Below are 16,053 nucleotides of genomic sequence, written 5' to 3'. Positions count from 1 at the left end.
CCTCCTCCTGACGAAAAAAACAACCATAATTTATATTAAATCCGTCATATCGGACTGTGTCTGAAAACTATGACATATTTTTCATTTAACTTCATGACGTTTGAAGACTGTACTTTATTATAATTTTGTCTAGTAAAAATATATATTTTATGTTTTCTGAAATATCGTTTAAACTATCAAACTAAAGGTTGAAACTGGTGAATTTTATTTATTTACTTTAAAAAAAATAAATAAATAAATAAATAATTCCACATCCTAAAGTTTGAATAGTTTACCCCACAAACATTTTATAACAGTTAAAACAGTTAAAACAGTCATATTTATCACTGTATTTTCTATGAAACAGCGGTCCAACAGTCTCAGCAGAGCTCCCAAGACCTCCCTCTCCCCAGCCACCGTTTTGTTATTTCAGGGAAATGCTGGATCATAAGCCAAACTTGAGATGCAGTCTTAATTATGGCATACTAGTACGGCATCTGCATGGAGACCCAGTTTGATCACTTAATGAACAAAATTGAAAAGTACTGAAATCTTCCACCTGATGCAACAGACTGGAGTTACAATGAATAGTAATCTAGTGATGGTGATGGGGTTTAAGTGCTCTAGTGATCCCAGGAGCTATGGGACTACTAGGTTAAATAGGTTCTGGAATGAGGGACCAAGCAAGACTGAAAAATCTTTATGATATACTGTATGTATGAAAACACCCTTTGACCAGGTGAACATGGTGGTTCATCTTATGCTTGTTATGTCTGACCAAGGACAGGCTCTTTGAAAGCGGTGTCAAACATGTGGCCAGGGGGCCAAAACCACCCCTCCAGAGGCTCCATGTCTGGCCTGCAGGATTATTAGGTAAAAAGAAAAAGTGACACAGAAGATATTAACAATTGTTTTAATAAAAGTAACTGTAGGCTATTTCCCAATGTGCCAATGCAAGGTTCTTTTTTATGTTTAAATATAATCACTTTCCAAGGCAAGGCAGATACCATGTTATATCTTTTATATATTTCTTACTTAAAATGTCTCTGTTATGCTCATTTCAGGCTAATTTATTTTAATATGTTAGTTCACAAGGGCAGGAATCAACCCAACATTTTTTACAAACCCCTTTATTTATGTATTTTTTTACATCTATTCCCTTAGATCAGCCTATGCCAGAAATAAGCAGAATGAGACTCTTCCGCCCTGAGCAGTCTCCCCATGATGCAGGCTGCCTGTGATTGGTCAACAGCCAGGAGTAGTTGCTGCGAGCATGGACTGTTTCTGTCATAGAACCACCGGCAGAACTTGTAAACAAACAAAAGTAATATAAATACTGTAGCTGTGTCCCAGTTCAGGTTCTGAACGCTTTCGAGTGTGCAGACTACGTAGGCTACGGAGTGTCCTGCATAGTCTGCACACTCCAAAGTCTGCTTAACTTTCGTGAAATGGGACAGCCTACTTAACCACCGAAAATTTCCCATAGTGGCAACGTATGACGCTGAATCTCTTAAACCTCTGAAATTACTGTTTACATATCATAGGACACTTTAGTGAATGTTACACCAACTGAGTAATAATGTAATTAAAAATAATTTGAAAACAAAGTCTAACGCTCTGTTGTTTTCCAGCTGGTAGACACTTTATTTACCCCTTAAAAATCCACAAATTTCAAATATTACAGAATTTTAATGCCGCCATTTAACAAATATGTTTCTAATGTACTTGGTTTTGTCATGTTCCTATTAAAGTGTAGTTAAAAAAAACAAACAAACAAAGAAAAAAAAACGTATTTCTGAGTTTGGTTGCTCAGTCGCCACCATCTTGAGTGCAATGAATTCTGGGAGAAAAGAAGCTGCGAAGGTTGCATCACCAGCAGCCTTTGTTTGAGGCCAAACGAAGTGCGGATTTGTAGGTTGGATTCGGAGACTCCTTCGATATGAGGAGCCGTTTGAGACATTATTCTGAATTACCCTCTCACAAACCCTGGGACACAGCTTTAGTAAACTGTGTATGACAACGAGAAGGGACCAAAATCTGAATCAATCAATCAATCAATCAATCAATCAATCAATCAATCAATCAATCAATCAATCAATCAATCAGTCTGTCTTTCGTTTGTATGTTTCCATGGTAACAGAAATTCTCTAATGAACAGGAGGTGAATATGTTTATATATTTTCAGGAATTTATACAAAATGTTCTAAAAACTGCTTTGGGGTGTCAACAAACAGATGTACAAGGTGGCATCTATTGGTTGACGTGGCTGGAGTGTGTCTCCTGAACGGCATGCTGCATGTTATCCACCTGATTTAATCCCACCTTAGAGATATAGACGGATGACAGGTGAAAATAAAAATCTATGCCCACCAGCCTCATAATCTACTCAGTGCTAAGTGGCTTAACTTAGAATCAAATCAATCTCTCTGGAGCTAATGCAAAGCTTGTGTGGTCCTCACTGTGATTAGCATCAAGTCAGTAAAATATGGACTGATTTGTAAACAGGCAGTCAATAGTGGAAGAGCAGAGAAAATGAACACTTTTAATAATCATAGTGAAGCTGTGTTTATGTTGTGGAGAAAAAAAGACTTATAAGACATAAGAAATAAGACAAACAATGATTGTACATTTTTACGTTATTAAAAAGATCTGGGTTTCGGAGCTCCAAGTTAGAGAAGAAATTCTTTTTTTTTTTTAAATGTGGACACTATATGGAAAAACCCCCACTGTTGTGATGTCTGCAAAGTAAATTTCTTTTAAGCTGTTTGCAATTAACGAACTAAATTAACTAAAACCAGAATGACTCAGGACATAGAACTATTGAACCAATCTCTTTAAGGATTTGTTGTTTGCTCTCTGGCTGTGGTCACAATCCTGAACACCATTACCACCATTTGATCAGTAAATTACTTAGGTTTGTATCTTGTAAATAAGTACATTTAAAACACAACCCACAATCCATTTCTATTGTAGAAGAGTTAGTCTGACCTAAAGACAGAGACAACGTCACCAGACACTGACCCACATTACAACATTGAAGTGCAAACGTATTTTAAGTTAAAACTTCTTCAAGCAAAAAATGCCTTCTTTTTCTTTTTAGTGAGAATTTCCTTCTGCTTTTCCCCTCTTTGTGAGATAATACAGATGTTTTTGGACAGCTGTAAGGAGATAAAACATGCTTTATACATTTCTGGCACCGTTAAATCAAGTGATGGAGAAAAAAAAATCTTCAAATAATTTCATAAATAAACATAATTAGAACTCTAATAAGCATCATTATTATTCTGGCATTTGATCAAATGTTTTTCTTGGTAAGTTTATGTTAAAAACTGTTGTAGATGTTATCTTAATCATGTATGCTTGTGGGGAAAAAATGGTTTTGGACATATAAACTGCAGAAACTGACACAGGCTACAGTGACATGACATAGCCCAATAAAAGGAGTCGCCCATTGCAACCAGTTAAATCCCACTGAAAGCTCAAATATATCCAGCTATTTAATCAAGCTTAATCCTTCTCTTGACAATTTCCATGAGAGAGTCCAGATTGCTGCTATCAATAGGTCTAAAGCCCAGTTGGCCCATTTTTCTTTATTGTGAGAATGTAGGTCACACCGAGACAAAAGGGCCGGGGCGACAAGTCCTCCCCAGAACCAGGAATTTAAAGCATGCTTCTTTATGTAATGCATGACACATTTACATCATGTGTTGCTATGTGGTATCTTTGTGGGAGGGAAATTATTTATTTACATGATTTAATCAGCAGTGAAAAGGCAGATTTAATCAGCTTGTAAACATTGAGAGAATTGTCAGGGAGGGAGGCTAATAAAGATCATGGAACCTTTTTAATCAGCTTTGGAGCGTTTTATAGCTTACTCTTCTTGATGAAGGAATTGTTTGTTTCTAGTAGTTTTGCTGGCTGCTTTGAGGAGGAAAAGGTGACCCTTTGTGCTGCCAGCAGTTGGACAAAAGCCCGGCGGAAGCCAAAATAGGTGGGAGGTAAGTATCTTTACTGAGCTGCAGATAGAAAGGGTAAAGAAATACTTGCAATGCCTTCTCATTCCCACTAACATGTCCAGAAAAATAGAAATGATTCTTTTATATCAACAGTGTTTATGAAAGAAAAATATATTTTAAAGACCATTTATTGTTTTCACAGTGTGACTTATAGAGATTCATATTCTTATCTTATGTATACCCTTAAATTTGTATTCCGATATTTTACTAAACTTGTTAAAAGCCACTCTGAATCCCACTGTTAAAATGAACATGAAACAGTTCAAATTTGAAACCTTGTGTACCTTGTGTACTGTCCCAGTTCAGTCCCTTGTACAAAATGTTTCAAGTCAGGGAGAGGACACAGTATTTAAGATGTCAGCACTAAAAAAATAAATTCAAGATTTACAATTAACAACGTCTGCATGTCATTTAACAACTTGGTACAAGTACCTTATAAACATAAATCCCATTTTTAGAGTGTCCCAAAAAAAATTTTTTTCTCTTTAAAATCCAGCTTGGATGAAATGAAGACAAAGGAAAGCTTAAGCAAGGGCGCTATCTCTAAACACTGTCATTTATTAATATCAAACTCACCTGAATGCATTGAGGGGAGAAATGAACAAAGATGTAGTAGTAAGAATGGAATTAATATATTTAAAGCTCATTCTGAAGCTGAGATTGAGTTTACAACAGTATGATTAATGCTGCTGCTCCTGTTAAATTTAACCAGTTTAATGATAATATTCTGGACTTATGTACAAAGTGCACTGTGGACATTTTTTTATGGGAGAATCACATGAAGCATAAACCCTTGTTAGATGGTGTATTGGTCTTTAATCCACAACTTAAAAGTCTGGGGATTGCTTTAAAAGCATGAGCCTTCTAACTAAAAAAGACTGAAGCTATCATATTCTCTACCTTGTGACTGAGACATATTTTTGTGGAGGTATTTGAAATATCCTAATGGTATGAGTTTTATGGATTATTATTATTTTATTAATATTGATTCCTAGAGATTTTCAGTTTGGGACTAGACCAAAACATCAGGCATACACATGTACATACACTCAGCACTCTGCCAGAACTTGGTTCATTTTACTTTAGACCACAAAGGATTATGCCAACAGTATAAAGTGTATAACAGTACCCAATACACAGGTTGAAGTATACGGTGTCTTGACTAATGCTATCTTCTAGTCTTCCTCTCAATGGTTCTTTACGATAGTTAAGGATTTTAAATTATAAGACTCTAACAGAAAATGAAGGATCCTGATGGATCCTTTAGTTATAAATATAATCTATACATGAATTAGATGGTCGTGATGAGGAATGGTGTAAGGATACTGATAAAATAACTTGGTATTTGTAGAAATCTCAAAAAGTGGAAAAAAGACATAAAAACCTCAACATTAAATTATCAAGTTATAGAGCTTTTGCCAACCCTTTGCTAGTTAATAAACAAACTCTCATAGATATAGACATCTAAATACAGACACATGTATATTATTGTATTTCCTGTGACCTTTAAAGCTCATCTGCTTGTGCATTTGGTCTAAAAATGGTAAATGGTGAGTTGTGTAGTTGTCTTTCTATGTGCAACTGGACAGATGAAGAATTGGTCATATTTCTTTCTGTATTTAAAGAATATGTGGTCTGAACTTTTCTTTTTTAGGTTGTTTCCATGCCATCATCTTCCTCATGTTCTGTGTACAGAGAATCACTTAAGCCATCACACTCCACTTCTCTGGTCTCACTTAATGACCCATTTAACATTCACAGAAACCTGCAGCTGGGAGACTTCAGTCTGAGTGTTGGGGTGGGGTCCTCATGTGCAGCAGCCATCAGGACTAATGAGGAGCAAAGCTCTAAGACGGTACAAGCTAATTGTCTCATTAGAGCTGCGATGTCATGTTACATCTGCATGGGCGATGGTGGTAATTAAATTACACAGCTGACTGAGCTGAGTGGGTGTTGGGACAGACGGTCATGCCAAATTAAGTCAAAGTTTTCCAGCTTTGATTTTTATCTGCTGCTTTCAAGTCAAACGTTTGATTCATTTCTGGTTCACGATGGAACATTTTTAAACCATCCACTTAAACTCAGCTACTTTGATCGCCCCTTAAATTTACAAGTGGTTGCAATGCTCCCAAGTAAAGTAGAAATATAAAAAACAAATCCCACAACAGCATTTATAATGATTAATTGAAAATGAGCAGAGCCGAACTGATAGTGAACAGAACTTATAGAAGTTAACAACAGCAGTTTTTCTTTCAGTGAACATAAAATTTAATTATTTTGCAGTTTTTTTCGTTGTTGCAAATTGTTCCACTTTGGAAACTGAGTCACGTTTTACATATAGACAAAGACAAAGACCTGACAACTGTTACTGAATCATTTAAAATACTATATAAATTAAATTCAAATACTAATATTTTATTTATTGAATCAGTTTTAGGCCCAAGAAGTTAATTACTGATCTAATGCATTGTTTTTAACATGTTGCAAATGTCCCTCCTTTGTACTTTAACTAGGGTTGGTTGTATTTATAATTCCAATATTTGGCTTCTTCCACTCAAACAAATGTTGTCCGTCATGTCATTTACCCATGCACTCATCTTTAAATGTGCAATTAGCATAATGTGGTATGTTTCCATAAAACTTGGGTTGGTCCATCTTTATTGACTCTCTGGCACTGGTAAGAAATGAGAAAAGTGATCTAACATCCACAGACTCTTTTGATTTATCCTCATGAATCTCAGTTGTTATATCTTTGGTGCTGAATGACAAATCTTGTCACAGTAACACAGAGGTGTCCAACATATGGCCCAGGGTCTAAACTGGCCCTCTAGAGCAGGGGTATCAAACTCCGGTCCTCAAGGGCTGCTATTCTGCAGGTTTTAGTTATTTCCTTGCTCCAACACACCTGAATCAAATCTAATAGATCCAACAGCTTCTTGTCAACTTCTTCACAATAACCCATTAATTTCAGTCAGGTGTGTTAGATCAGGGAAACAATGAAAACCTGCAGGATATCGGCCCTCGAGGACCGGAGTTTGACACCCCTGCCCTAGAGGGTCCAATCTAGCCCACAGCTAATAATGAACTAAAAATAGCTGAACACCCCTGCAGAAATGCATTATTTAGAGAAAATCTTAGTTAGCTTCATTTAGCTTAAAAAGACATTCTGCTAAGGTATAGTCTCAGCGAGCATGATTGTAGCTGCAGACATATTGAGTTGTCTTTTTGTTATGTAGTTTATTAATAAATGTTATGAAGTAGGATGTCTTGATTTAATCTATTCCAGAGTAGTATGTTTGTTCCAATGAGGGACACGAGTAGATGAAAGTAATTATAGTCACAGTGTTTTGTTTTGTTTTTTTACTCTTGAAGACCTGATGCCACATATTTAGTTCATCTGCATGTTTAAGTCCGTTTCAGATATTGTCATATGTCGCTGTCCTCATACTTCCATGTTGCCGTGCTAATGAAGTCAATTCCTCCACTAGTGGGCAGTGCTAAGTTCAGAGTTCACTCCCGTGATCCAACATCAGTTTCAGACACTGGTTGGAGGGGGTAAAGCATCACTATAGCGTTGTTTCCAATGCCCAACACACCATAAACATTTGCACAGCCTTTCTTGAAAAGCTTACCCAATTTCTAAAGTTTTTGTCCTCGTTTTTATTCTTCATCTGCTTTTTGTTATTTCTGTTCTTGTTCTTTAGTTTGTTTCTTTCACTGGTTGCTTGTCAGCTGTTCTGCTTAGTACAATATCCGGCGGTATTGCTCCGTTTTCTGCGTCAAGCAATGGATGGTAAAGGTCCTTGAAAACGAATCAAGTTACACACGTAACTAACGCAGAAAACAAACAAAATGTCTCTCTGTGTATCCGTCTTCTGCGACAACCATAAACGGGCCTTAAAGATACAGTGTGTAAGAATTATTGACATCTAGAGGTAAAGATGGTCAAAGAAATTACTATGAATGTCAATCCCAGTTGCGGATGAATGGTGGCCGTCAGTGTACAAATTTATTCCACATATATGAATGCTTTCATCTGGGAGTGAATCAAGTGGCCTCAAGTGCAGCGATGACTGCACTACAGGTAAATACTTCAAAATTGTGTGCATGTTTTCTTCTATATGCTTTTTAAGCCATTACTCACCCCAAACAGTGCTCTAACATCAAACAACATGGCTTATCAAACAAAGCCAGTACTGCAAACGGACTTGTTTGTTCATTCTGAGACACCATAGTAGTAAAAATGGTGGCACAAATATAGGGGCTGCTATGTATGTGGACCCAGAAAGTAGATATAATGGCATATTTTAAGAAAATAAAAACATTACAGTTATTTTATTAAAGTGATACCAACATAAACACAGTCTTTAAATGATAGACTGCATTTTTCTGTCATTGACCTTTGATTTTGTCACACGCTGCATCTTTAAAGGGAGGCTCTGTCATGATGGGTTTTAAAGAAACAAACGGGATAGACCAAAATATTTCAAAAGGCAGAAGCTGCTGTAAGTAAAAACATTAAGAAAGGTACAATCTTAAAGGTTTGACCATTAAATCTTTTAAAAATTAAAAATTTCTGCTGCAGTGTTTGACATGTTAGCAGAAGTTTAAACAACTTTATGCATCAGCGAGAGGTTTGACAAGCAGTCAAGCTTCAGTGCGATGCTTGTCTGTCTTTTTTCACATTTACTTTGCTGACTGTACCTCATGTAGCTTCATATTTTTCATTTAATGTAATTAGATTTAATGTTTTAACTACCTTGCTTCATTTCTCTAAGATTATATCTGCTTTCTTTGTTCTGCACTAAATTAAGATTTTATTGTTGTGTAAATTGTATTTAGTTAATATCCAGCCAACTGGAAATAACGCAGTCTATTTTCACTGGCTTTTTACAAAATATATTTATTATTTATTCAAATAATTAAATTAATAAAGAATATATAGTTAAGGATCTCAAAGTAACTATGCCTCTTTTGATTTTGGATCCAGTCCTTTGTGTCTGCTGTGGGGGGGACATGATGGCCTTTTGTGGATCTTATTAAAGCTTCTCAAAATCACTACAATGAGGGAGCAAGTGCAAGTTTGAAGACACACAACTAAACACAAGTCTGAGGACTGCAGTCACATACAACACATTATTCATTGCTGATGCAAGAAGAGGGGGTTTGTAGCAAGACCACAGTATGTATGAAAACAGAAGAGCTGTTCCTCATTCTGACTGGCAGTGAAATATCAGAGGCAGAGAAGACTGCTAATGACATTAAATACAAACACACATGAATGAGAACATTTCCCGAGCCTGACTATGAATGCAAACTGTGTCGGCTGGACCTGATTGCTTAAGTTTTTTATCCAAGTCTTAATCGAGGTTATGGGCTCCCCTCTTCTAATAAGGCTTTGATCTTTGCTGTTCTTATGAAAACAGGCAGCTCTGCTTGTCTGACTCATCGTTAAGTCGTGTGGTGGTGGAATACTGAAGACACTTGAGATGAAGCACCCTTTTCTGATTCGCTGAAATGACAAAATGTACAAAAGAAGCTGAAAAATGTAAATAATACCAGACAGAGCAGTTTTAGTTTTATGCTCCTTCTCATACTGACAATTTCTAAAGATTGTTTTCTGCAAGTCTTATTCGTACATATTTGCAGATGTAGCTCTGTGACTTAGAGTCATTTTTATAAAAGTAAACACATTTTAGTGGCTTGTGAGTCAATCTCTCTGGTCAGGCTATCTAGAAAAGCTTCCTTTAAATCCAGTTTATATGCTTACTTAATCAAAGTTACTTGTAACAACATTCACATAACATATGATATGGAATATTTTTCTAAGATAAACATATAAAAAAAACATTTTTTTCATCAGTGAAAGAAGATAGAGCAACCTGGACTTTCTCCTTGTCAACACCAGATGGAGCTCAAGATCATGGACGAAATGGGCACTCTGCTGTTGTCATGGTTTCAGGTATCCTGGAGACACAATACTGGATGCTAATTGGTAGAAAGAGAAAGATAGAAGGGTAGAGGTCCTGAATCCCTTCCTTTCTTACTTGTTGTGCTATATTTGCTTCTCTATATTTAGTCCAACGAGTGGAAAAAGTCACTAGCAGCTGCTTCAAAAGAAAAAAATACTCTTCATGTATGGATTTCTGTCTCTTACTTGACTAAGTCATCATTCATATGTGGTAAATTAATGATCTGAGGAATCATTCTAAATGAAAATATTACTGTACTGAAAAGATATTTTGCATTCATTATAAAATGTTTCTTGTTAATGTTTGTATCGCTTGCTGTCCTCCCTTCTCTCCCTGTTTACAGTTGCAGAGGACAATCATCACATGACTGCACAATGCGCCACTGATGTAATGTTATGTACTCCTGATAAGCTATTGTTACACAACCATTGGCTGATATTTTGGAGGATGCATTATGTCTCGTTGCCACATTCTCCTTCTGGGTTTTCATTTCCCTCTTCTTTTCTTACACTGCGAGCAGCATCATCTTAAAACTTTCCTATCTGGCCACTTTGACTCAGTCTTTCTCTCTGCCACATAATACACAAACGCATTTGTAATAGTGTTGTTTATAAAGGTATTTGGTTCGTTCATATTGCTGAAAGCTTGGCACCGGTATCAAGCATGCGGCCTGCATCTGCTCTTCTGGAATTAAAAGGGCTTTTATCCGGAACTCGGTGGCACATGCAAAGAATTTAAATATAGAGACTGAGCTATAGCAGGTACACGGCTAGCTTTTAAAGCCAAGAGATGAATTGCTCCTGTTAAACTGATGGTTCTAAAAGCAGTAAAAGAATCATAAATCCTGGTGAATCCTTCATGGCATGTGAAAGATGAAACACCATCTCCATACTGTCATAGGGTTGCTTTTATGAACTGTATTTTGGATTAAAGGCTGGTACACACATAAGAATTTTTAAAATTTGTTTAGATTTTTTTTATCTGTTCGAGACCTCACATGTGATGATAAAAAAAAATCAGGCAGTTACCAGTTTTGATCATACTGTGTGTGATGTGCTCCGATAATCTCAGCTCAGAACGATTCTGTCCGTCAACCGATCTAGAATCTAGTCCTCCGAGCCAGAAATCTCGCATGTCCAAACGTGATCTAACAAAAACGAAGAAGAAGAAACATAGCAACAACCGGAAAAACGAAGACAAGATCTCATCAGATTTAAAAAATCCTTATGCGTGTACCAGGCCTCGGGAGTTCTCGGCTTTCCTCACTCATGTGAAGACTTTTGGTCATAAATATTGAACATGTTCAATACTTCTGACGACCGGCCACGACCCGTTTCGGAGCCGATTATCAGGATGAATTCTTTCGTAACACAGCTCAGACCAAGTGATAATTTTATAGGAAAATCTTATAAGACTTAAGATAATTGGAACAAAACTGGCCCGATAATCTTTTTGTGTGTACCTAGCTTTATGTAACAACGTCCAAAAGGCGATCACCACTATTTCTAAAATGGGATCACAATGGCTAAAGCTTAAGAGTGAATGCCACTGATTTGCACCATGCGTCACTCACGAATGTAAATAAAATATTGTACATGCATAGATCTTCAAGAAAACATTTAGAAATATCTATAAGCTTTCTTCATTTGTGACAGCCTTGTGCCTGTTATATTGATATCTTTTATTTTGAGTTGTTGCAGGTCTGTCGATTGGTTGTTCACCCTGATTTGGAACACATGAAGTCTGGATACTTCGTGTCATAAAAGCTCCAGGATCCTACACAGCTACTACTGCATTTTACTCTCTTCCCCCTGTGCTTGTTTTATTAGTTTTGGTGTCATAATCTATGAGCTGAGTTGTGACACATTATATGTGATGTGACTGGGTGGAACTTACCTGAGGCACTTACTCAGCCTGTCAGGAGAGTTAAATTAATTCTTCTTCCCTTTTTTAAATTTATTGCTTGTATTTTTTAATAGGTTTGCAGGATTTTAACTTGCCTGGGGAGGGAAGTGTGTGTAGGAAGGTTTGAGCTAAACTGGGAGTGCAGTTGTTTTTTTTAAATTCCCTTTAAGTGTATGTATGAGCACTTTTTGGAGTGTCATCACCTCCAATTGCATGTGTCTTCTTGCAGTGTCTCCTGAAGAGGGTGATGTGTTTATTGGTGGACTGGTTTGCCAAACAGTTTTAGTGTTGGGTTGCAGTGATCACTCTGGAAGCGTTAACTGCCCTGGGTATGTGGAAGGTCCTCGTGTTGGATCCCTTATCAGTTTTAGTGGACTTTTGCACACCTAATAAAGATCCCTGTCAAACGAGTATTGTCTGGTGAGAATTTAAGGGCTCCAGCATTTAAAGCAAGATTTCTGCCTGTGATGAACCTACCAAAGATTTATAATAATATTATTACAAAACACAGTTTTGCCAAAAATAATCTACAACGATAAAATGCCAACATGTTGTTGGGGCAGTTTTGTAGCAGGACATATCATCAGTTTATATAAATTTTAGGTATTGATACAGTTTATAAAAAACAAAGGTCTGTTTGTTAAAAGGATTATTAAACCAAACCAAGTAATTCAAATGCATTAAACTAACTAAACAGGAAATGAGAACCTAAAGAATAAAAATTAAAAACTAAACAAAATTTTTTGCTGATAAATCTTTCAATTCAAATTAGCCAAAATAAACAAAGTCTTATGGATGAGTTCCCCTTCCTTATGTTTTTCTTTCTCAGGATTCTGGCTAAAAAAATATGTTAAAAAAGAAAACGACCTTCTTGAAAGATAAACCACAGGCAGCTTACTCATATTTGGAAGATGAGCCACTTTGATTTGCTTGGGTGGAAGTCTGCCAGGTATGCTTCATTAGTTTGTTAACAAAGGCATCAGTGAAATATTAATGTAGAAACCAATAATCTGGACATGCGATGAGTCAAGGGTGATGTGGAAAATTATATTAAAATGTGTACAATCAACCACAATTTTTAAACAACCGCTTCAACCATGCTTTCACAGCACAACTTAAAGCACTTGATCCGATCACAGTTAACAGTATGTCACATTTTAGCATCAAATTCAAGGCTCACTGCTCTACGCCATTACCACGTAGTCGTTATCTCTCCTTCCTCAAGCTCAGGGTTTTTTTGTTTGTTTTTTTTCAACCCATGAGAGGAAAAAATTAGAATAAATACAACTGATATTTATCAGGATATTACACAACCATTAGTCTTGATACAGTAAGCTAGGCTTGGAATTAACTTTTATTCAGTTGCACTTTGTTCAGCAGTTTCTATTAACATATTCAGATTTCTCAGTAGTAAAATGGTTTAAAAACATGTTTAAAACACACCAAAAATAAATGTCCTCACAGCCATAAGCTTATAAGAGAGGTGAAGAGTCGTTAAGATGAAGAAACACTAATTATTAATAACTTAGATTCTACAATCTGCTTAACAATGAATGAAGTTCAGGTTTAGATGTGTTACAACCTGTTTAAGTCTCAGAAATCCGTCTTTACCTTGCGTTTGGTGTACACATCTGGGTTGAGCTAATAGGCCATTTTGATAATTTATGCATACATCACTTGTGGATGCTAATAACTACTTCTGCCGGCTAAGCTGTCAATTGAAATATGCAGTGGGTCTGTCTTGACTGTGGAAATTAGAGCGATTCTGGGCAGTTAATTTGTGTTTGACTCTTCAAACAGTTAAGGCAAGAGGACATGTGACCAGGAATGTGTTTTTATCGGTTTCCCATGAAGAAACACAGGCCAACGGCCTGGATTCGTGCGATCGGCCGGGCTAACTTCACTGTCATTTCTTTTGTTTCCTTTCTTTGCAGAGCAGAAAATGATTGCTTTTATCACGAACATACAAGCAGAAATGTACTAATAAGCAGTGCACTCAGGAATTAGGTTGATTAGATGTTTTACAGAGGCTTGAATAGTAAAACTGAAAATTACACATTGCTGCATTGTTTGTTTCTGCATGCCACATTTAATACGTTTTTTAAAAAGAATTAAATGACACTTGTAATCAGCAAGAAGACATCATCTATGGGACTTTGGCAAAGTTGTGAGAAGAAAACAGAATAGATCATCTTCCCTCTTGATCAGGACTGTAATATGTCATTAAAGTGAAATTAAAGTTAAAATACAAAAACTGTTTTAATTTTTGTTTTAAATTTCTTTTGTTAATCTTAGATTGGAGCACATTTCTGCACCTAACTAGTGTTCAGAAGTGTGTGTCAGAAGAGGAGCACACTACTTTCATCTTGTCTTGTGTTTCATCCTCTTTACAAAGGAACATAATGGGCTTAATTTAAGATACAACAATTGTTAAATGACGCAATTCTTGTTAGTGTTTCAATGCGTCAGTGGGCAGTTGTGAAAAGAAGAACAGATTTAGCCTTTGATCGCTGCTATTCTTTGATGTTATTTGTGGTAGAGGCTGAGGTCTGCATTTTGAGGGGTAGGCCAAACAGACCAGGAAATGTACTGTTGCTGGGTTGTGTCAGGCTTCCAAACAGATACACAAACTACAGAGCCCCAGGGCTGGGCGATAAGCCCCCACCCCCACTAAAAAAGCTATCAGATTTTTTCAAACCAAAAAAATATATATATATTTTCTCTTTTATTTCTTAAAAACATATTAAACTTATTAAAAACAATATTAAACTCAAAGCTTTTGCAAAAAATATATTTATTTTATTTTTCATATTGATGAATAACATCAAAGAATAAAAAACATAATAACTTTTCCACATTATAAACAGCTTCATATCTTGCATAGACATTTACACAACACAACTGCATCCGTGATATTTTTCCATCTGGGTTCTTATTATACCGGATCCACTATGGAAATAATTCTCCTGATGTTGGTCGTCTCTTAACAAGAGTTTGTAGGCTGAAGTTGTCTTCTGCATCTCGAAGAGAGCAGCATTCTCACTGCAGTTTCTCCACGTTTTCATGCTGTAGCTATTTTAAAATCAACTAACAGCCCTGCCAGCATCCTGGTTAAATTAAACTTTCTAGAATTGTTTGTTTAATATTGTAACTTTGACTTGGATTTTAAGGGAGGCTATTTTAAAGTATTATAGTACAGTATTCTCAAATGAAGATCAATGCTGCTTTGAAGTTTATATTATAGCATGTATTTATTTTTTAATTTAACCTTTATTTAACCATGCAAAACATTAAGAACAAACTTTTATTTACAATGTTTTCCCGCCAAGTGTCAGAAAGCACTTATAGGACAGAAAAACCAACACACAAAAAAATTAACAATAACGTACATAAATTAAATAAATTCACAGCCCTATGTATCTAATATGCATATAATAAAATTAAATGTGAATACAAATGAACAAGTCTAAGCAGAAAAATCAAAGCAGAAGTAAGAAACATACAAACCTCTATAACTCAAAAGCCACTTCCATATTTCATGAAGTACCATCTTGCTTCAGGTATTGCCTTCTGGGGCATATTGTTTAAATCATTCTACTTTCGGTACAGGAAATAGTGGTTGCCATAGGCACATTTTTGTGTTAAATTTATCAACTTTTGTTTTCATTACAAGAGTAATGTATGTGGAATTAAATTAAAATAAACCACAGCTCCTACAATCATCATAAAGTAACAAAGTCACCCAGTTTTGTACCTGTGAAGTGAACAAGTTGTTTACTTCACAGGTACAGAGCACAATAAAAAAACACTTCTAAATTTGCCAGATTTAGCCAAAGGGCTAGTTTTCATCTGTTGGTCTTACAAAGGCTCCCTGGAATAAACAAAAAGAGACGCAGAAAAAGAGATTTGAATCTGATGTTTTGTTATTCAGTTTGTGTGCAGCCATTAAGGTCGATAGCACAGAAAGAGAGAGAGAGAGAGAGAGAGAGAGCAAGAGAGAAAGAGAAAGAGAGAGAGACTGTCAGGATTTGCAGAAACAGCTAAAGGGTCAAATAACGCTGTTGGCCTTAAAAGATCGCACCGGGTGTGGTGCTGAATAGCTGTATTTGCTTATTTGGTGTGGCCTACATAATAAACAGTGACATCGTGGCCAGACCATAACATTCACGTCATGCTTCCAG

This window comes from Melanotaenia boesemani, chromosome 15 (assembly GCF_017639745.1).
Source record: "Melanotaenia boesemani isolate fMelBoe1 chromosome 15, fMelBoe1.pri, whole genome shotgun sequence".
Taxonomy (NCBI): domain Eukaryota; kingdom Metazoa; phylum Chordata; class Actinopteri; order Atheriniformes; family Melanotaeniidae; genus Melanotaenia; species Melanotaenia boesemani.
Note: the sequence above shows the minus strand (reverse complement) of the source record.